The sequence below is a fragment of the Myotis myotis genome, unplaced genomic scaffold, assembly GCF_014108235.1.
Source record: "Myotis myotis isolate mMyoMyo1 unplaced genomic scaffold, mMyoMyo1.p scaffold_m19_p_6, whole genome shotgun sequence".
NCBI classification, from domain to species: Eukaryota; Metazoa; Chordata; class Mammalia; order Chiroptera; family Vespertilionidae; genus Myotis; species Myotis myotis.
The window spans coordinates 64,382,165-64,399,310 of record NW_023416368.1 but is presented as its reverse complement, the minus strand read 5'-3'; the positions used below and the strand labels follow the sequence as shown (position 1 = coordinate 64,399,310).

The 17,146-nt window shown below is 39.3% G+C and overlaps 1 pseudogene; it reads left to right on the top strand.

The window, feature by feature from the left end:
- Positions 1-5,663: 5,663 nt before the first annotated feature.
- On the top strand, positions 5,664-6,121 carry LOC118658696 (annotated as a pseudogene).
- Positions 6,122-17,146: the final 11,025 nt, after the last annotated feature.

Here is a 17,146-nt window from a genome sequence, read left to right as displayed (position 1 = left end):
GAGTGAGGTTGCCAACATCAGCAGCTGGAAATAATGGTGGTACAGAGGCGTCAGTGGCAGAGAACTGGAGTGAGGGTGGGAGACACAGCACACATCTGCAGGAATGAGTGCCAGGTGCAGGCCAGGTGTGTGTGGAGAGAGCTGGACCACGGCAGAACCTCACTGGCCGCCAAGAGGAGACGGGACCACCCAGAGATCCTTCCAGAGGCTCGGTGATTCCACTGCAAGGAACTGAAAACCAGAGGCTGCTTTTTATTATATTTGAAACGATCGAGTTATGACTTGGTTGTCCCCGGCCAGTCTACGATGGCCTAGAAAGCATGGGTTCCATGGATTTGAAACTAAAATAGTTAACTTTTGCCACATTAAATTAATTTAATTTGTCTAATATTTTCCCTTATTAATAAGCCACTACTTAAAATACCTATTCCATGCTCATCATTTTGATAGGATAAGGGGTTTACCCATATATAAAAGACTTCACTATCCCTCTTTTTCAGGCAAGGAAATAGACACTCAGAAAGATTAAGTGAGACTCAAACCCAGGTCTGGTGTCTGAGTCTCAAACCCAGGTCTTCCCACCATTCCACCACCCTTTTACTTTTACTGTGTACAGCGTGATGTCTCAACTGACTGTCTGGACTGGTCTTGAAAATTGCTCTTGCTACGGGTCCATTTCTCTCTAGTTCATTCACACTGATTGCGCTTTTAAATGCTCTGTACCCAAAACAAGTCGATAAAAATGTATGAAGGCATTACCATTTGATTTAAGTGTATCTACTTATGACTCAACCCCACAAAGATAATTGCAGAATAAGATGTTAGGGTGGCTTGGCAAAGCATAGTTTCAGTGCTTTTGTTTTCAAGATCAACAAAAGGGAAGACACTGAGCAAAAATAGGAGGCTTGCAGCACGTACTGAAAGCCAGACTGACTCAGTGGGTTATTTAGCTTCTTTGTGTCCCCAAAATAAAGAAACTGGTCTTGAAGACAGTGGTATTTTCCTTGTCTTTTTTCATTGAAGTTCATTCCTTAAGCTTTCATTTTCATTGGTTAATTTATGTACATACTTGCAGGGATAATGTGAAAAGATAGCTGTAAGAGTGTTAACTTTAATATTTGAAATGTATTAATAAGAGTCGATGTATAAATAATGAAGAGCGCGATGAACAATGAATGTTTTTGAACCAACAAAATCGGTTGAGCAGTGGTTAGAGCAGAGTGCCTGATGCCTGGTGTGCCATGGTCTGCATTCTCCAAATCTTAGCAAGGCCAAGGATCACGCGGAACCAGAAAAACGTATCCGGGGAACTTTGAAACATTTCAAATGAATTGTCTGCAAAGTCTTTCTGAAAAAGCAAAAACAAAACAACTTGTAGGGAAGTTAAAGCAATCTATTAGTAGCCTCGCTGCTATTCTCGCTCAATGATCATTTTAGTATTGAAAAGAAATCCCTCCCTTACATCTTCTATTTTAATTTGCAAAATACAAGTCAAGTAGGCTAGAAATTACTAAGGAAAATCATACTGCTGATGCCAGTGAGCTTCTTGGAATTCTTCATTGTTTGTTATTTGAAAGAAATACAGATGAATAATAAATATTGTTTTCTTTTATCTTACTCAAAAATGAGGCTGGCAGGACTGTTAAAAAAACATTGTTGGCATTCATGTTAATTTCTTCATATATATTGCTTAGCTCTCAAATTACATTAATGTGACACAACATTGAGTTTTCTATTTGGTTCTATACCTTGCATTAATAATGCATGCAGTTATTTGCAAAGAAAATTTTACATTCCTAGGGAGATGAATTTGGTTATGGGACTTTAGAGTGTTTCACGTTATACCTAGCCACATACACTTTAAGGCTACCTCTGTACTAAAATGCTCATTAATCCATAGCTCTGAGCATTTGCATTTTTATTATGGAAGGGCCCTGAGCAAAGGTGCCTAGCTCATTACTCTCTAAAAGGATTTCCTTTTAGGCCTCTGCCTTAGTCTTTTCAGAGTACCATAACAAAATAGCATAGGTCATGTGGCTTATAAACAGCAGACATTTATTTCTCTGGAGCCTGGGGAATCCAAGACCAAGGCATTGGCAGATTCAGGGTCTGGTGAGGAGTCCACTTCCTGGTTCCTAGAGGGCATCTTCTCGGGTTGTCCTCACATGATGGAAGGGGCCAGGGATCTCTCTGGGGTCTCTTTTGTATGGGCACTAATTTCATTCATGAAGGCTCCAACTTCATCATATAATCACCTCCCAAATGCCCCACCTCCAAATACCCCCACATTGGGAAGTAGGTTTCAATGTATAAATTTGAGGGGGGAGGGGACACAAACATTCAGTCCATAGCAAACTGATAGCTGATATTGCGCATTTCACAATGACTAGAGGCCCAGTTGCAGCACCTGTTTTGGAGAGGGAGGGGCTGGGTGGAATCTACTGTCTAACTTCAAAGTAAATGACCTGGATATTTCTAGACCAGTTCATCATAACCTGTTTCCTACCATGAAGGAGAACGTCTTTTCATAGTAAAGAAAACTGAGATTTTTGATGTGTTTATTTCTTCAGTCAATTTTTTAAAGCTATTTTTCTCTAAAGTACATAAGCTTCATAAGAATGGAGGGTGTTTGTCTTTTAGAGACTGGAAGTATTCAAGCACTATATTGCTTTCCTCTTTCTTTTGGCATGGTTGGAAGTGAAATTATACCATGATAATTATGTGTTTAGGAGTCATTTAAAATATATAACCAAAGGGGACTTGTACTCCTATATTCATTACAATCAGGTAGGTTCTAATTGAAAATAAGTCAGAGATTTTAAGAAAGGAAACTTTTGACTGATCAAAACACTGGAAGATATAGAGAACTCACTGGGAAGTTGATTTGTGTTATCTTCTGTGAGTTCCTTTGGATAGGTTAAAAATATCATATGAGAAAAGATTGCATGAAAACAAAGGTAATGTGAATAATTTATTGGAGAAATAAGTCATTGCTTTCACTAGAGGGGAAAAATGCCACATCTGAGTAAACAAGATGCAGGCAAGGCCTCCACAGCAGTTGAACACCACTTGTATGACCAGAATAACAGTGAACTGGATTATTTATATGACAGTTGTTCTCCTCTCTCCTCTCCCTCTTCCTCCAATTATGTTGCCATTTCTAGGCTCCACCACGTCTCCCAGCCCCAACAATTAGAAACAACGTCCTATCTTTTCCCAAATCTGAATATCTCCTTCTCCTCACACAATGTTTTCCAGCTAGCTTTTCCTTCTTAATGTCTACCACGTGAGTATACTCTGACAGATTATTTATAGCAATCTGATAACCTTCTAAGGCACTTGTGGAGATATGGTTAAAAATGAGACCAGTGATTCAACAATTGAAAATTACTAAATAGTTTCTCAAGGGAAACTGTTGACAACTGCTTCAAGTTTTATTTGTGATAACTCCTTCCCTCATAACCCTGAGAGTCATGAAGATCATAAGGAACAAGTGACTATAAATCTTTTATAGCATCTTTACGTGTTTTGCTGCTCTTCTCAGCGTAAGGTAGATGCCATGGAAACAATGACAATGGCTAAACTCAGCTAGAAATACTTGCTGTTATATATGCCACATGTAGGATATGGTTCTTTCCTTCCTTCAAAGCAGGAAGGAGGAAATCTGAAGAGTAACATTCTAATGACACTGTAATTCATTCATATTCATTGCAAGGATTATGTCTTGAGATTTTGCTATTTGTTGGATCTTATTGCCTTCATTTTAAAAACATATATATTTGTATTGATTTCAGGGAGGAAGGGAGAGAGAGAGAGATAGAAACATCAATGATGAGAGAGAATTATCGATCAGCTGTCTCCTGTATGCGCCCCACCCTCAAACCCCACCCCCGGTGATTGAGCCCACAACCAGGCATGTGCCCTGACCAGGAATCCAACTGTGACCTCCTGGTTCATAGGTTGATGCTCAACCACTGAGCCTCACCAGTTGGGTTGCCTTCATTTTTAACACAAGGAAATGGAGGTTATAAGAAGTTAAATGACTTTTATAAGGGTCACTTAGATAAGATCCAGATTGGGGCAAGTCTGATATCAGACTCCTCTGCTATGTGGCCCTCAATCATTAGTGGCTCTATGCATATCTTTACTACCCTCACTGCCAGCTTCTTTCTCAACAGTCCTAAATGGATTACACCTTTTGATCTACAGAAATAGTCTTATTTAATCCTAACATTTTTTTAGCAAAATTTGTAATTTTTCAGTCCTCGAAATTCTAGTTACATTTTACACAACTTCCAATTCCCAGAAATGTGACATAGTACATAAGTTGAGAAACTGTTGCTATAAAACACCTATTATTGCTGAAAAGAAATAATTTATACACAGCTGATTTGTAAGTGATATCTGCAGGAGACAAAAATAAATAGTGTAGGAACTGTAGGTGCTACAATCCCGGAAAAATGTGGTGTGGCAGGAATGTGTGCTTTCCTACATCTAGGAGTTGGGATTTAAATGTGCTCAGGGTGTGAGACCTTAGGCTGTGAGCTCATGCAAAATACAGAGTTAGAGTCAATAAATCTGCATGAATTCCGGACCCTCAAAAAACTGTCTGTAGTAAAAGTATGAACTATTTTTAAAAAGCCACCTTCCCTGTAGCACATGGAGTCAACAAAGAAGCTTGTCAGTTTGGATTCTAAATGGAAGGAAATAGTCTCCCCTGAGAATCTGTAACCTTATCCAGTTCTTGCTCTGGCTTGGAATTTGAATTTATACCAGGGTTTGGAACCATTTTCCTTAAAGGAAATGTAAATATTACCAGCTTTAAGGGCCACACAGTCTCCATTGTAGCTATTCAACTCTGCCAGTGAAGAATGAAAGCTGCTGTAGACAATATGTAAACAAATGGGCATGTTTGTGTTTCAATAAAACTTCATTTACAGGCGGTGGGGAGGGCGAAGAGGGTAAATGGGGTCAAATACATGGTGGCAGAAGGAGACTAGATTTTGGGTGGTGAGCATACAATTAACTATACAGATGCATTATATTAGTAAGTGTACAACTAAAATGTATACAATGTTATTAACCAGTGTTACCCCAACAAATTTAACAATCCAATTAAAAAGAGAGCAAAGGACCTAAACAGTCACTTCTCCAAAGAGGACATACAGATGGCCAATCGACATATGGAAAAAATGCTCAAAGTCATTAATCATCAGAAAAATGCAAATTAAAACCACAATGAGATACCACCTCACACCTGTCAGAAAGGCTATCATTAATTTAAAAAATTTTTAATTCTTTTTTTATTTTAATTAATTAATTTTTTAAAAATCTTTATTGTTGAAAGTATTACATATGTCCCCATTTTTTTCCCTATTGACCCCTTCTAGCCTGCCCCTACCCACCCCAGGCCTTTACCACCCTACTGTCTGTGTCCATGGTTTATACATATATGCATACAAGTTCTTTGACCTCTTCCCACCCACCTCCGCCTAATAAAAAAAAATGTAAACTTTATTTACAAAAGAGGAGGTGGTTTGCTGAATGCTGATTTATAATGTCTGCCTGGTCTAATAGACTACAAGTCAAAACTCTGATATAAAAATTGGGCCTGTCCACCATCAGGCCTCGCGTGGCACCTTCCCCTCTCTTCCTCCGCGCTGCCTACGGAGGTGGCAGCCATCTCCCACCCAGCACCATGGCTGCCCTCAGACCCCTCGTGAAACCCAAAAAGAGGACCAAGAAGTTCATCCGGCTCCAGTCTACCAATATGTCAAAATTAAGCGGAACTGGCAGAAACCCAGAGGCATTGACAATAGGGTGCGTAGAAGATTCAAGGGACAGATCTTGATGCCCAACATTGGTTATGGGAGCAACAAGAAAACATAGCACATGCTGCCCAGTGGCTTTCAGAAGTTCCTGGTCCATAACGTCAAGGAGCTTGAAGTGCTGCTGATGTGCAACAGATCTCACTGTGCTGAGATTGCTCACAACATCTCCTCAAAGAACCGCAAAGCCATTGTGGAAAGAGCAGCCCAGCTGGCCATCAGAGTCACCAATCCCAATGCCAGGCTGCGCAGCGAAGAAAACGAATAGACAGGTTGTGTACACATTGTATTTGTGTTAATAAAATCATAAAATTCTGCCAAAAAAAAAAATTGGTCCTGTCCAGTGATAACTCTAAGGCTCCTGGACAAAGCAAACATAACAACTGCTCTGATGGGATCACCTATTCGCTCAGGCTGAGGGATGCCCTCACTGAAGATGAACACACACTCCTGGATACAAAGCCTGTAAGGAAACAGCTCACCATGTCTGAGACTCTGCAGACACAATAATTAGGAGGATTGGGTTCCCTGAGACTTTCAGATAACAGAACGAATAGATAAGGACTATAAAATAAATATAATGTGAGTAAGGGCATAAAGGATTCTAAAATATGAGAAAATAATAAGAGGCTAGAAAAAAACCAACATGTTGATTGGAAAAAAATAATTAAATATAACTTCAATAAATGAAAAGCAAAAGTCATTGAAATGAAATATTAATAGAAAAGTTAAAAAAAAACAGAAGTGAGCCTTAATAAACTCTAAGTTATGTCTGAGGAAATTACCCATATTACATAACTTGAAGAGATGAAGAGATGGAATATATAAAAGAGAGGTACATTGGGATGGAAAAGAAAATATCTAATTTACAACTACCCTTATACAACTTAGGGGTCTCTTGAGAAAGAGAATCAAGACAATGTGAGAAATGTAATATTGAAAGATACAATATTTGAAAAATGTTTAGAATTGCCAAAAGATGTATTCTCGGATTTCATGATTCCCAGTGAGACCTAAGCAGAATAGTTTAAAAGTGATTAGCGAAAAAAGACCAATTACTGACAAAGGAATGATCATTTCTTTGGAATGACTCCAGACTCCTTAACAGTAAAAACAGAAGCAAAGGCAGTGGATATAATTTTTTAAGTACTAAGAGAAAAATCCATGTCAGAATTCTGTATGCAGTTAGATAATCATTTGAGGGTGAAAAAAATTAATGTGTTAGACCACCACTTCATAACACTGATTACTTTATCCTTCCTAAAGCTCTCCCTCTTTCCTTCTACTTTCCTGATTATCCATTTCTTCTTAGTGAAGATATCTCTGTTCTTTTCCACCAAACTGTGAAAATTTCAAGAAAATTTCTTGGCTCTCTGTCCTTCTTCGTCATTTGCCCTCAAGTCTTCAAGTCTGTGTGACTTGCAGATTCATGTTTCTTTTGCCCATATCTCACCAAAATTCCAGTCCTGGGTCATAGGGCAACAAGAAATGTCCAGTTCATTGTATGACTGAAAGTGTTTCAAGTAGCTTTTACTGTCTCTCCATGTTGCCACCAGTGGCTAAGTTAGGTATCATTTCCCGTGTCTCTATGTCTTTCAATGCCATCATCAGTTCCCAGTTACCTAACATTAAAAGTGTGGGAGTTATTGTCCCTCTTCCCCTCCATTCTCTGATCTGTTACTACAACTTCTTATATTTATTCAAAACATTAATTTGTTCTTATTATAACATCACTTAATGTAGGTATTTTGTTTCTATATTCATGAAGTGGCCAATAGCTTCCCCAAGGATCTCCTGATCCTGGTCTTTACCTCTTCTGATCTAAACCAAAGACTGGTGCCAGGTCACAGCTACTTTCTTCTTGGTAATCACCTCCCTTGGTCTCCATTCTTCATAAGTAAATATCCAGCTTTATCACATCGACATTGAAATGTCCTGATGTCCTGGACCTGTAGTTTGAACTCACTTTATCAGTTTCATAATTCCCCTTAGATATGTCCGCATCTTACTTGGGACCATTTTGTGTTTCCTTCCTTAACTATGTTTTTGTTTCATGTCTTATATCTCATGACCTCAGAACCTTGTTTTCATTTTGTCAAGACTGAAACGATATTTTATAACTGACTGTATGAGCCCTCCTAAATTTATATATATATATATATATATTAGCATGGGGCTTTGTAGGGAGTGTGTGTGTGTGTGCGTGTGTGCGTGTGTGTGTGTGTGTGTGTGTGTGTGTGTGTGTGTGTGTTGTGTGTATGTTCCACATCTTTACCTCAGACCAAGGGAAGGGATGTCCTGAAAAAGAGGGAGCCTTTGTGGTCCCTCAGATCACATTGCTAGAGGCTGCTGTCTCTATTTCTTAGCTGCCCTGGACTTCATGGCTCAGCTTCCCAACTCGATTAAAGTTCCTTAATAATTAAAAACAATACCAACACTGTCCTTCACCACTTTTGCATCTTCTTCCCCTTCTCTATATCTAAGCCTGGATACATAGAAGGTGCTTAATAAATGCTGGTTGAATAAATGACTAAGTACCATTTGTGAGTGTCATAGCACAACATAGTGAATCTTCCACTTGAACTGAGGTAGAGCCTTTGGGAGTCACCTCGTCGGGGTTAATCATGAAACACCTCTGAGCAGACCTTTGGTGTCCTGGGTTACCTCTTGTGTTGGTCTCTCCTAGAATACATTTCCTTTTAATAAAAAATGACATCCTAGCTCTGGCCTCTTTCACTTTCTCTTGAGATGCTTTCAAAATTAGGCAATGGCAGAGGTCTTTAGGAAGTGTGGATTTACATTCGTAACTGATTTTCCATCAAACGTGATATACGTTGGTGTGGTATTAGCCTTTTTCTCATACTCTTTAGCAGCTCGTTTTTATCAGTGTAAACATGATATGTATTTTTTCTTCAGTTTTTAATTTTTTTTTCTGTGAAGCAAATACCTGAGGTGCTTAATGCAAAATGTAACGCTTTGATTAGCCATTTAGATATTGTCTCCATTTTGTTAGACGCTGATGTTAGCAAGGGTGGCTTCCATCTGTCTCTCATGGTCTACTGGAAGCTTTGGAACCACAGTAGCAGCGATTGCCTATTTAGTGCCACAGAGAACAAAGCCTGCGATATTTTAAGCACCATTACTCTCAAAAAAAGGCAATGATTGCTAGCCTCCTTAAAGTACCAGTAAAGAGATGGTACTTTAAAACAACAACAACAATTAATCATGACAGAAGGACTCAGATGGGGGGAAAGGACAGATGGATCTCATCACAAACTACCTCTAACCTGAATTGCCAGTGCCCTACCATAAATAGAATGTTTGTAGGAACACCGAGAGAGAGAAAAAATATCAGAGATAAAAATCTACAATAGTTTTTGCCATCAAATTTTTAGATGAACGTAATGATGAATACATTGATAACACAGTGAACACCGTGAAGTTAAAAAAAATTTTGGCATAATAAACATCAACAGTCATCAAGTATTTAATTGATTCAGAGGTAATATAGACATTGGCAAGGCTCAAATGTAAGCATGTTTAAGTTATTTTTAAGGTTCACTCTAGTATTACCATCATATTGCCTTGTGTAATGCCTGTTCCACTCTAACCTTGTGTGGCTTTAATAGACTTGCCCAGCTGGTGTGGCTCAGTGGTTGAGTGTCGACCTATGAACCAGGAAGTCACAGTTTGATTCCCGGTCAGGGCACATGCCCCGGTTTCAGGCTGGATCCCCAGTCGATCAATGATTCTCTCTCATTATTGTTGTTTCTATCTCTCACTCCCTCTTCCTTCCTCTCTGAACTCAATATATATATAATTTTAAATATATATAAATATATATAATTTTAAAATACGGTAGTTCACTAAGCCTTGACCTACATGGGGCAAACTTTTCTGAACGGTGATTAAGATTTAATGCCACATGATCCCTGGACATTTTCAAATGTAAAGATGCACATAGGGTTTGGGAGAATCTTAAATTATTAATATCAACCAAATAATAGATAGGTGAATATTTTGCTAACTTTGTCGCTATTTCTTAACTTTATATGTACATCTCCTTAGTCAGTGGTTCTCAACCTTCCTAATGCCGTGACCCTTTAATACAGTTCCTCATGTTGTGGTGACCCCCAATGTCATTGTTACAAATTGAACATAATTAAAGCATAGTGATTAATCACAAAAACAATATGTAATTATAGATGTGTTTTCCGATGGTCTTAGGCGACCCCTGTGAAAGGGTCGTTCGCCCCCCAAAGGGGTCACGACCCACAGGTTGAGAATTGCTGCCTTAGATGGTCGTCAGTAAGGCAATGTGTAATGTAATACAGTGTATGAGAAATGGTGCTCTAACCCCATGACAAGCTTTTTATCACTTAAATGTGTGCATTCTCACATATTCAGAATTTCCAGTATTGGAAAGGTAAGAGTGATGGATAGCTCTGTGCGTCAAAGAATACACATTTATGTGGCGATGATTGCTTTTTATGAAGGCTTTAGAAGGGAGAGTTGCCAAGTGAGGGCTCATCTCCTCAGAACTCTGCATGATGTGCTACAACCATTCATGCCGGCCCCGTGCCAAGCCTCGGTGGTCAGCAGTGATGACGAGCGCTGCTGGCAACAGGCTTTTCAGAAAGAACAATCAAAACAGGCTCCGTTTGTTGCCCTGTGGACGGGTTCCAAGAAACATTTTGGTCTCTGGATGATCAAAGCATGGTCTGATAGGCTAAGAATGCAATCACTGATATAATTAACTAATAATGTTTCAGCAAAAAAAGTTATTAGTGGCCACTTACCAACTCGTTTGCATGCTAATGTTTTTTGGGGGGCTGGAAAAGAAAGGCTTTTGAGACTTTTTTTAATGTTAGAGTTATTTCTGGCTTGAGTTGTTGAGATAACATAAAGGGATTGTGCGTAGGTTACTAGTGATCAGAGAATCCTGTGAGGTGGCTGGTAGAACCAGTGTGTGGTTTCTGGCACCTCAGTTCAGTTGCCTGGAATGACCTTCCCCTGAGGCCCTACGGCAGGCAAAGGGCAAAGGGAGGGGAGTAGCCTGGGACTTGTAGATCCCATTATGTGCCCGAAAGAAAGAAAAAAGATTCAGAACACCTGTTACCTCTCATGATCAACACAGCCATTTCTATTAAACTAAACCAAACACGGGCAGCAATGACCAATTTACCGTGAAAGAAAATGAAGCAAGTGCCTGGACGCGGGCCCTTTCCCAAGCCCTGAAAACTGACTGATGAAGATCCCTAAACGTGAGTGACTGCTTCCTGTTCACGTCAGCTTCCCGGGAATTCCTTTTTCTGTCAACATGAGGGAAGAGATTCTTTTTCTTTGTTGGCCCAGTGGGAGAGAAGACTAGAAGATTCCACTCCTACTTTCCATACTGTGCACTGGGGTGAATGGTGGTTTGGGAACGAGGGGGGTCCCCCAGCATCCTGGGTTGCAGGTTGCAATGTTTTTCCTCAGGAACAGTAGGGAACTAGAGTTCTTCGGTGCAGCTAGTCAGTAGGCTTACAAGGCCTGCTAGAAACACAACCACCATGTAAATTTTTATTTATTTATTTTCTAATTATAGTTGACATGCAATATTGTATTAGTCAGGTGTACACCATTGTGATTAGACATTTGTATAACTTACGGTGTGATCACCACAATAAATCCAGTACCCATCTGACACACAGCTATTACAATATTATTGTCTATCTTCCCTATGCTGTATTTTACAGCCTGTGACTATTTCTATAGCTTGCAGTTTGCACTTCTTAATCCCCTTAACTTTTTCACTCACCATTTTTAACATTGTTTCCCTAAGAATAGTTCCTTCTAAGTTACAAATGGATTCACAAATATTTATTTTGAGAGTAAAAAACAGCAGTTGGTAGATTGAGGACAACTTGCATTTGATTATCTCCCCTGTTCATCCTCTCCTTGGGGAATATTTATCTAATATATGTCTAATATTCCCCAGTTATTGACTATATTCCCTATGCTGTATTTTGCATCCCGTGACTGTTTTTATAACTTTCAGTTTGTACTTTTGAATCCCCTTAACTTTTTTGCTCACCATTTTTAACATTGTTTTCCTAGGAATATTTCCTTCTAAGTTCCAAATGAATTCACAAATAATTGTTTTGAGAGTAAGAAACAGCAGTTGGTAGATTATAGACAACTTGAATTTGAATATTTCCCTTGCTCATCCTCTCCTTGGGGAATATTTTTCTAATATCTTCCTAATATTCCCCAACCTTCCTTAGTGGGCGTTTCTTGTTTGTTTGTTTTTCTTTTATGGTATTTTAATTAATGTTCATCGTTAATTTTATAAATTCCTATTTCAGGGTCCCAAATTCTTCAGAGAACCATTGTACTAGGAATGGTATAAAAGTTCTAAAACTAGAGAACCAAGATGGCGGCATAGGTTAACGCCGGAGTTTGCTGCTTTGAACAACTACTTCAAAAGTGAAACCAAAAAACGGAAGGGACATCACCCAGAACCACAGGAACGCTGGCTGAGTGGAAGTCCTACAACTAGGAGGAAAGAGAAACGCATACGGACACTCAGAGGAGGCGCAGTGCTGAAGTCAAATTCTGAGGTGCGGAGTGTGCGGAGCGGGCTGGCGGCGGAGGGCGCGGTTGGCGTTTTCAATCAGGAGGGAGTCGCAGACTCTGAGCTCCAGATCCGGGCGAGTCTTTAGGGACCCAGACTCAAACGGGAGAAGCGGGACTGTCTGGCTTCGGTCAGAGCGAGTGCAGCTTTCTCTCTGAGCTTTGCAGCGGGTGCTGGGACTCAGAGAGGCAGAGCCCCTGGGGACAGGACTGAGAGCCGCCATAACTGCTCTCTCCGGCCCACCCTGTTGATCCTGTGCGACCCGCCCTGCCCAAGCCCTGCACAGAGGCTTTTGCCGGATAGCCTCAGGCAAAGGCCAGATTAGCACCTCCCTAGAGGACAGAAGTTCTCTCACTGCTGACACAGCTGATTCTCATAGCCACTTGGCCTGGAGGTCAAAACCTCCCTGGAATTAGCTACAACAATCAAGATTTAACTATAAGATTGCGAACAAAGACCACTAGGGGGTGCACCAAGGAAGCATAACAAAATGCGGAGACAAAGAAACAGGACAAAATTGTCAATGGAAGATATAGAGTTCAGAACCACACTTTTAAGGTCTCTCAAGAACTGTTTAGAAGCCGCCGATAAACTTAATGAGATCTACAAGAAAACTAATGAGACCCTCGATCTTATATTGGGGAACCAACTAGAAATTAAGCATACACGGACTGAAATAACGAATATTATACAGACTCCCGACAGCAGACCAGAGGAGCACAAGAATCAAGTCAATGATTTGAAATGCGAGGAAGCAAAAAACACCCAACCGGAAAAGCAAAATGAAAAAAGAATCCAAAAATGCGAGGATAGTGTAAGGAGCCTCTGGGACAGCTTCAAGCATACCAACATCAGAATTATAGGGGTGCCAGAAGATGAGAGAGAGCAAGATATTGAAAACCTATTTGAAGAAATAATGACAGAAAACTTCCCCCACCTGGTGAAAGAAATGGACTTACAGGTCCAAGAAGCGTGGAGAACCCCAAACAAAAGGAATCCAAAGAGGACCACACCAAGACACATCATAATTAAAATGCCAAGAGCAAAAGATAAAGAGAGAATCTTAAAAACAGCAAGAGAAAGAAACTCAGTTACCTACAAGGGAATACCCATACGACTGTCAGCTGATTTCTCAACAGAAACTTTGCAGGCCAGAAGGGAGTGGCAAGAAATATTCAAAGTGATGAATACCAAGAACCTACAACCAAGATTACTTTATCCAGCAAAGCTATCATTCAGAATTGAAGGTCAGATAAAGAGCTTCACAGATAAGGAAAAGCTAAAGGAGTTCATCACCACCAAACCAGTATTATATGAAATGCTGAAAGGTATCCTTTAAGAAGAGGAAGAGGAAGAAAAAGGTAAAGATACAAATTATGAACAACAAATATGCATCTATCAACAAGTGAATCTAAGAATCAAGTGAATAAATAATCTGATGAACAGAATGAACTGTTGATTATAATAGAATCAGGGACATAGAAAGGGAATGGACTGACTATTCCTGGGGGGGAAAGGGGTGTGGGAGATTCGGGAAGAGACTGGATAAAAATCGTGCACCTATGGATGAGGACAGTGGGTGGGGAGTGAGGGCGGAGGGTGGGGCGGGAACTGGGAGGAGGGGAGTTATGGGGGGAAAAAAAAGAGGAACAAATGTAATAATCTGAACAATAAAGATTTAATTAAAAAAAAATTTTAAATGGAACTACAAAAAAAAAAAAAAAAGTTCTAAAACTAAAGTTAGAATTTTAGTTGAAAGATGTGCTTTGATAAGTACAACAGAATGTGGTGAGTTGTGAGTTATGTTGGGTTACTCCTTCTAAATGTATGAAGGTCCACTCTTATTAAAACTTATGGACCATTTCCTATCTTTATTGGGCTTTGTTAGTCAGTCTCACAATGGTGCTGCTAGGAAAGTTAATACACAGCAAATTATTGTGATGAAGTACACGTCTCATTTGTCTTTTGTGCCGCCTTTGTGCTTTGCTGGAATCCACACAATGTCACATTTATGGAAAGAAGGTACATTGTTTTAGAAAAATAACTATTCTTCTCCTATACCACCTAATGTTCCTTCAAGCTCTCTTCAACCAAAAAAAAAACAAACAAAAAAAGTAAACTTCCACAATGGGTAGTAAAGCCAAGACACGAATATTAATCATTCATATATAATCAAACTTGAAAATTTTAAAATGAAAGGAAGTGAAAGCTCTCCCCCTCTTTGCTCACCCCATTGCCATTCCCCCACCCCCAATTCAGTCATTTCCCCTCTGGGAAATAATCTGGACTAAGAATATGTCCAAAATATGTCCTAAAGCAAATTGAATTTCAGAAGAGGCTTTCTGAAGCCCCTTGGTAATAAAAAGCCCCATTGATGTTGATGTCTATGTGGATCAGGGTGTTTCTCGTGCATTTCTTACCAGCATCACTGAATTCTTCAAGGAAAATTGGATTCAAATATGAGCAACACATCAGTTTGCAAAGTGTTTGCCATTGTTTTAATCAATACTTTAAAAAAATCGCAGGCAACAGAAACTCCAATTATTGCAAAATAAAAAGGAGACACAGAGTGTTTGCTCCCATAGCCGTGAAGTCAGTTGTCAGAGAGCTGCACGGACCAGGGGCTTGGAGTTTGGAACTGAATGTGATGACTCCAGGAACCTCTTCTTAGTATCAACTTTCTTTCATTTCTTCCCTCTTATCTCTGCTCACCTTCATTCTACAGAACGTGCTACTTGAGAACAGGGAAGATGGCCACAGAGAGTCCCAAGGTTACTTTCAACGGTTCTTAGTTCAAGAACTATTCAAGAGGCCAGACATTCCCTATCCTTTGGAAAGATCTGGGTGAAGACCCCATATCATCTGGCTTAGATTGCAGCTTCTCCACATGGATTAATCATTATTCTGGGGAGGAAGGCAGTGTTGATGCATTTGGCCCAGCATGGTCTTGGGTGGTTACTGCAGTAAGGCAGTGTGGAGTGGACGTATATTTTACAATCCCAGCAGCAGAAGGAAGTTCACTAGAAAAAGGAGGCTATTAAAGCTGGGAGGCAGATGCAAACACTATGTACACAATCTATTACATCACTACTAATAAGAACATATATATCAATTAGAGGGTCAGGACAAGTAACATTAGACACTCATGTTGGGTTATTGGACTGTTTACAAAGGTGTGAGGAGTATACTGGGAAACCACAGTGATGCAATTCTCTGGGACTCTTAAGAGCAAGGGCCTTACCCATCTTAAGCCCACTTTCTCTCACAGTGACCTTTTTAGGGAGGGATATGGGGAATAAATACTCCAATGTCTTGTTGTCCCCTATCTCCCATCTCCTGCTGATGTACCCTATTGGCTGAGCCTATCTAGAAGCCAGTGAACAAGGGAGTCCATCAATGTAATCTTTACAGGTCAGCCTATCCTTTCAGAGCCCAGAGTGGAAAAGGGTAGAAATCTAGAGGGACAAACAGAAAATTTCCAGCACAACCTTACACACACACACACACACAGATAGGAACACCATGCAATTGAATATCCAATAAATAATACATACATATATATATATATATATATATATATATATATATATATATATATTCTATACTATGTAATAATTATAATATATTATCATATATATTGCTTGGAAGAAATTCAAAGACATAGTTTGGTGTAATGAAAGCTTTTAGAGGCAGGCCAACTTGCGTTTGAGTCCTCTGCCCTAATCTTGGTCACTTCAACTTTGTATAGGCCAACACTGGGTAGGCCAAAGCAGTCCTATCTATCTGCAGACTAGACGAGTCAAAGCCCAATATTCTGCAACCTCCACTATACATAAATCAGCCACACTCAAATGATTAGAGCCAATTAAACTAGTGATATCATGATGATCAGGCAGAATATCATTTGACTCATTTATTTTTAAAGTTCTAAAATATTTTGGGGTGTTTTGTAATGAGTTTGGGTTTGTGGTTATGAAATTTCAATGAGCACTGGACTGGATAATCCTAAAAATTCTCTTAACTATTGGTAACAGAAAATGACCCTGGTTAGTGAGACTAATTTTTTTCATGGAGGCCAGAAAGTTTTGCCAATAACTAGGCCTTTAAATTACTAGTTGGTTTCCAGTTTCTTTAAAGGAGGCCATGACGATGATGATGATGATAATGATGATGATGACATTTATGGGACTCTGTACTATGTCTTCACACATATTAATTCATCCAACAACTATGACTCAGGTACAATTATCTCCATATACAGGTAAATAACCTGCAGTTCAGAGAAGGTTAATAAAATAAGATCACACTTCTAATAAGAATTAAGACCCATTTTCAGATTCTGGTCTGTCTGGTTCCAATTCTTGTCCCGATGGCTATAGATTATTGACTCCCAACAGATTGCTCTTTTGACCTATTGTTTTAATTCTGGATGAATATGTTTACTTTATGTTATTAATATGTAGCAAGCTATGACTGATTTCACAGTTATTTCTGGTTATTTTTATAATTGTTCTATTTCTATTAGTTAAAAAATACATAATATCTGATTACTAAAATTTAATGGAACAACTACTATATCAAAAGAGTTTCTTTAAAAATAAACATTTTTACCCACAAATTGAATATCTCATTATTTAAAACACGAGAAAAGTTGGGGTGAAATTCAGATGTCCATAAGAAAAAGCTGTCATAGAAACAATAA